This window comes from Podarcis cretensis (assembly GCF_951804945.1).
Source record: "Podarcis cretensis genome assembly, chromosome: 7".
NCBI classification, from domain to species: domain Eukaryota; kingdom Metazoa; phylum Chordata; class Lepidosauria; order Squamata; family Lacertidae; genus Podarcis; species Podarcis cretensis.
In genome coordinates, this window is record NC_137176.1 from 28,425,955 (window position 1) to 28,431,954 (window position 6,000).

The 6,000-nt window shown below is 43.4% G+C and overlaps 1 long non-coding RNA gene across 1 annotated transcript; it reads right to left on the bottom strand.

Annotated features, from left to right (window-relative positions):
• Positions 1 to 216: 216 nt before the first annotated feature.
• On the bottom strand, positions 217 to 5,494 carry LOC307220997. The gene is made up of 3 exons (XR_013841263.1): positions 5,434 to 5,494; positions 3,610 to 3,733; positions 217 to 1,977 (listed from the first exon to the last, which is right to left on the bottom strand). It is a non-coding gene; the product is annotated as an uncharacterized lncRNA (long non-coding RNA).
• Positions 5,495 to 6,000: the final 506 nt, after the last annotated feature.

A 6,000-nucleotide genomic window follows, 5' to 3' on the forward strand; every position in this document is an offset into this window, starting at 1 on the left:
GTCTCTTCTGAGTTCAGCACAGTCACACACAAATCAGATGCCCCTAAAACGGTTGCTGTGCGTATCATTGATTTTAATAATTTTCTAAATTTCATTGTTTTGTTTGTATAAATTCTATGACAGAAATAAACACAATTTCTGACCGGCTGCACTGAAACACAAGCTGCTAACACAGTGTCAAAGTTCCATGTAAAAAAAAAAAAATCTCAAGAGGCCAGCTCATGTTGACAGTTCTAGTATTTAAATTATCTTCTAGGACAGCACAGCAAAGCATACACTTAGTTTCTGAATGTACAAGGAAGCAGCAGTTAATGGAATATAATGCAATGGTGTGTGACAGCTTTTTCCAACCTGGTGCCCTCAACGTGTTTTGAGATACAACTCCCATTGGTCGCATCCAACACTATTTGGCAAAGGTTCACATACGGTACATATCATTTAGCTACCGGGTGGTTTTCCTACAATTTCTTGCTCCCTTGAATTTTGCAGGAACCTCGCACCCACCAAACATGACATTCAGCTGCAGGTTAGCTTATATTTGCTTCAGTATCTTATAAACAGACGCCATATATATTGTTTGGGAAATGTATAGTGTGGGGAAAATAACAGAGATTGATTATATTATAAATTAATCAGTAAAGGGGCAGGTGATTAAAGATTAACTGCTTGGTATATACTGTCATATATTTAATTCTGCTACACAATTCTGCATCCAGTAATAGTTTCAGGATGCAATTATTATAATTATAGTGTCAGGCAAAAGGAGAGACTTTAAATAATTGCTTACGGTGTATTCAGATGATCCAAGGGATAGTTACAGTTGTCATAGTGTATCTGGTTAACCGAAGCTTTCGCAAGAGGTTAATCGGCAGTGTCACTTTGTCTTCTAAGAACAATAGCTTACAATGAGAAGGAACTTCCTTCATGATACGGTTATCTCCAATCGGGAAGGGGACCCACTAAGGGCATCTTGCCCAAGGACCTGTCAAAACCTGGAGCGATTGTTGGTTCTTCCAAAAGCTATTGGCACAAGTGGAACCTCCATAATGTGAGGAACTATGTGCTTGAATATCGAATACCAAAAAGCAACTTCAGAGTGGTAGGCATGTTGCAACAAATCAAAGAGTCTTGGGGCACCTTCAAGATCAACACACAGGGCAAGGATGGCAATGTGGTACCCTCCTGATGTTTCTGGACTGCAACACCCACTGGCAATGCTGGCTGGGGCTGATGGGAGTTGCGGAGTCCCCCCCCAAAAAAAACATCTGGAAGCCCCCACATTGACTACCTCTGTATCAGGGGGCCTAAGCTTTTGTGGGCTACAGACTGCTTCATAAGATGCACAATGTTTGTCTTCAGCCAGTGGGTTTACATGGGCATATAGGGGTGAAATATAAAGAGTGGAATCAAATGTTCACAAAATGTAAAAAGCACATTCTGTGACGTTCAGTTAAATGTATGGTGAATAAGCACCGCCACCATCAACAGCAACAGGAACTACATTGTGATAACGCAATTATCCTAGATTTGATTTGTAGTGAACGGCTATCTCTGGCATCTTCTTGATAGTCAAACGCCACCAGGCCCAGCTGATCACTTTGGGGAGACAGTAGTTGATTAGCCAAGCGCTGCCCCCATTCACAACAGAAGTAACAACTTGACAATAACACAAATTATCCTAGATTTGCATTGAAGGGAATGGCTAGGACTTAAATCACATTGACTTCTGACAATCATTGTTTTTATAAAGACACTACTTGAGCCAAAGAATTGATATCCTGATCCAGGAAGACAAATTCTGATGACTGCATGTTGTTTGACTGTAGAGCAGAGGTGGGGATCCAGTAGCCTTTCAGATGTTGTTTGATTAGAACTCCCAACATCCTTGACTGTCTTTTGACTATAATGGCCGGGGCTGATTGGAATCCAACAACATCTGGAAGGTCAAAGCTTCCCGATCTGTGCTGTTTTAGAGAGCTGAAAGTGACATGTTAGAGCTATTATTATCTGAGGCATGCACACACTTATTCCTTTTTGTTCCACTATCATTTCTGCTCAAGCAGGTCTGGCAGCTTTCGATGCACCGCGAAAATCTAAAAGGCCTGTTTGACCAAGGAATACAGTGAGAAGACAACAGAGGGCTTTATCGTTGCTACTGTCACCTTTGCGGAGAGGGAAACAACTACCTTTCATCTCCAGCCTTTGTGCCCATACTCCTAAATTCTACATCATGTCATAAGAGGAGAAGGAAGAAGTTGTGAGAGAAGAGCAAATAGGAAGTAGCAAGGCTTGTGTCTGTTAGGCCTGGGGGGAAGTGAGACAGCAACCAGGAAAAAGAGTGAATGTGCATGGGTAGTTTTGTGCGAGAAGGGCAAAGCATGTGGAAACCACTAAAGGGAGAAAGAAGGCAGAATTCACAGTAGGAGTGTGGCCTTGGCAGCTGCTAGGAGAGGGGAGTGCATTTAATCTTCCTCGAGTAACACTCAAGGTATTTTCCACATTTGCTCATGGTGATGGGGCAGGGAAATAACTGGCAGTCTAATCCGATACATGTCTACTCAGAAGAAAGCCCAACAAATACAGTTGCCCAGGTGACTATAAACAGGATTGCAGCCAGATTTTAATATGAAAGAAGCTTCTTGTGCAATTATTTTTTAAAATAAAGGTTGTGCAAAGGTAGAGTTTTAACCACCATCACCACAGGAATATGGGAGGAGAACCTTTACCTGTTGCTTTTCTTTACTACACCATTGTTTTATAGTAAGAGGAATCCAGCAATTTATTTGTTGTTGTTGTTGTTGTTGATGTCTGAACCTGACTTTCACCTGATCTGGGTCACCAGAGTCTTTCCTAGGCATCATCGCTCCTTTGAACAGTTTTTAAATAACTTTATTGTTGATAGCTAATAAAAAGCAGATAATTAAACACGTGTGGCAGGGATCAGTTCAACGGACATGCTTTACCCCTGTCACTGTCAGCCTGATCCTATGCATATAATTCGGATGTAAGCTCAGTTGTAGTCGGCTTCTCCCAGGTAAGGAGAAGCAATAAGAATGCCATCTTACACAGTGCATTAAGATTGCTACAACAGGCAAAAATAAATAAATCACTAAAGGTCCGCTAATACCCTCAGTACTTTTCAAGCAGACTGGCAGTGCAGAGTGGGAACCACCGGCATATGGAACTTCAGACCAAGATGCGGGGAGAAATTCTTTTGTCACTTGTGAGCCTCAGAACCCTTAACCGAAGGTAAACTTAGTCCAGGCTGGTTCTAGCAATCCGGTACGGTGGTAGAAGCTGTGTGCTGAGGCCTGTGCAAACCATCTCTAGATAAGTGGTTCTCATATTCCATAGGCCTTGAACACCTTTGCAAATAATCCAATCTATCTGAGCCTGCAGACTTGCACAAGTGTTCATACCTGTGTCCTCTCCCACAATCCACTACCTGTACCCTGTGAAGAGGAAAAGGAGCGAGGGAGAGGGAGAGGCTGAACACGACGGCGTGTTTGATTCTTGGCACAATTTAAAGTGCTGCTTATGACCGATAAAGTCCTAAATGCTTTGTGATCAGGTTACCTGAAGGGCAGCTTTCCCCCCATATAAACCTACCTGAGTTTTGAGCCCTGCCAACATCTGGGTGGCAACTGGGGAGAGGGCCTTTTCAGTGTCTGCACCCAGGCTCTGGAACTCGCTTCTCGAGAAGAACCGTTTCAGCTCCTTCCATGACAACCTTCTGCAAGCCAATAATAAAAATGCTATTGTTTAGGTGACCCTCTTAACTGAGTTGTTTTAAGTGGGCGCATAATGCTGCAAAGTGCAATATCATTTTAAACAAACATGCCACACCCCCATAGCACTTCCATCACAATTCAGTTCTTAACCTGCACACACACATTTACATCTGCTATACCTGTTGCAAATGCATTAGTTTCTATATCCTTATCTTCCACCCCAAAGCTCAATGTAGTTGATAGTTTATTTTTGCAGCAAACTTGCAAGGTGTATTCAGCACAGAGAGGGCAAAATGACTGGTGAAATATCACATAGCTTCATGGCTGAGTAAGACCTGAACTCAACTGTCCCTGGTCCTCTATTATATCGCGCTGACTCTCTATCATCACCCAACTTTCCACTTTCTTACCGCAAGTTGTTTCCAGAATGACCAGGAGAAGCAGGGAAATACATTGTGCCTTTTCACCTGTCTCATAGCAGTGGCTGGGAGGCAGATCATAGTAACTTTGGGACCAGTAATTCATACTCTCCAACTATTCTCCGATGAAACTAGGGACATCCTATTTCAATAATGTTATTCTTTATACGCCACCCATCTGACTGGCTTGTCCACTCCGGATGACTTCCAACAAATATAAAAACATAGCGTTTAAGAGACATTTTAAAAATCTTTCCTATGAAGCTGCCTTTTGATGTCTTATCTCCTTGGCTCAGGGGTCGCATAACTTCATTTTTCCAATGAAAATAAGAGCGTCCTAAGGGAAAACAGAGCACTCCAGGATCAAATCAGAAACCAAGACAGCTTCTGTAAATCTAGGGACTGCCCCTGGAAAATAGGGGCATTTGGAGGGTTTAGAAGTTTGCCCTCCAAGGGACACTTGGAGGGCCTGGAAACTTGCTCTTTCCTCCCCCCTAGCATGGAAAGGAGGAGCAGAGTTGAAACCAATGCATTCTTCTAGCTTTGCCTACTCATCTAAGGTGAATAACAATAGCTTCAGGCAGGGAATTTGCCAGTCTCACTGCCCAAGTGATTGAACTTGATGTGCCTGGAACCAGGAGGTTTTCCTGAGTCTTTGCATAGCTGTTCCAAGTGCTGCCACAGTGTTTGGCCACCACAGTATGGAAACAAATTCCCAAAGAGGTGTAAATTAAGTGTTTGTTTTAGGGATCGCTACCCTGTCCTTCAAATGCATTTGCAGGGCGGTTTACAAAATAGGTTTTAAAAAACAAACACGAAATCCTAGAAGCAATAAATCTAAAAGCAGCATAGTAAAGCCATCTTATTTATTTATGTTATATGCCGCTTTTGAGCATAAAATTCTCAAGAAGAAGAAGAAGAGTTTGGATTTGATATCCCGCCTTTCACTCCCTTAAAGGAGTCTCAAAGCGGCTAACATTCTTCTTTCCCTTCCTCCCCCACAACAAACACTCTGTGAGGTGAGTGGGGCTGAGAGACTTCAGAGAAGTGTGACTAGCCAAGGTCACCCAGCAGCTGCATGTGGAGGAGCAGAGACTCGAACCCGGTTCCCCAGGTTACGAGACTACCGCTCTTAACCACTACACCACACTGGTGTAGTGATGGAGATGAGATTAAAACAGATTAGACGTAAAGGCCTGGGAAAATTATATCTGGAGCCAAAAACATAATCAGAGGTGAGCAGGTGATACACATGAATTGTGGATGAGAAATATAAGTCTTACCTTGATTTAGGGAGCAATCCTGTAGCCCCTGGGAGGGCGGTTGAGGGGGGGCTATAGGATATAGGATACCATGGAATTCCTTGCTCATTGCAACAGCAGAAAGCTTCACTGCCAGTGCTCCTTATGCCTTCAGTGGGGGTTGAGAAGGAGTGAGGGAGTACTGGAGATTTTGAATCCAACAGGAGCCTGGATTCACCAGGCTACTTAACTGCACTTAAGAATGCCAACCAGCTAGCATTTTACTGGACCAAACTGTAAAACAGTAGTAATGGAGTCTGAAAAGGCAGTCAAATCAATATAGGCCCTGACTACATGACCAATGTGGGGAACCTCTGGCCCACCAGCTGTTGCTGAATTACAACTCCCATCATCATGAAAGCCAGTGTGGTGTAGTGGTTAAGAGGGGTAGACTCGTAATCTGGTGAACCGGGTTCGATTCCCCGCTCCTCCATATGTAGCTGCTGGGTGACCTTGGGCTAGTCACACTACTTTGAAGTCTCTCACCTCACAGAGTGTTTGTTGTGGGGGAGGAAGGGAAAGGAGAATGTTAGTCGCTTTGAGACTCCT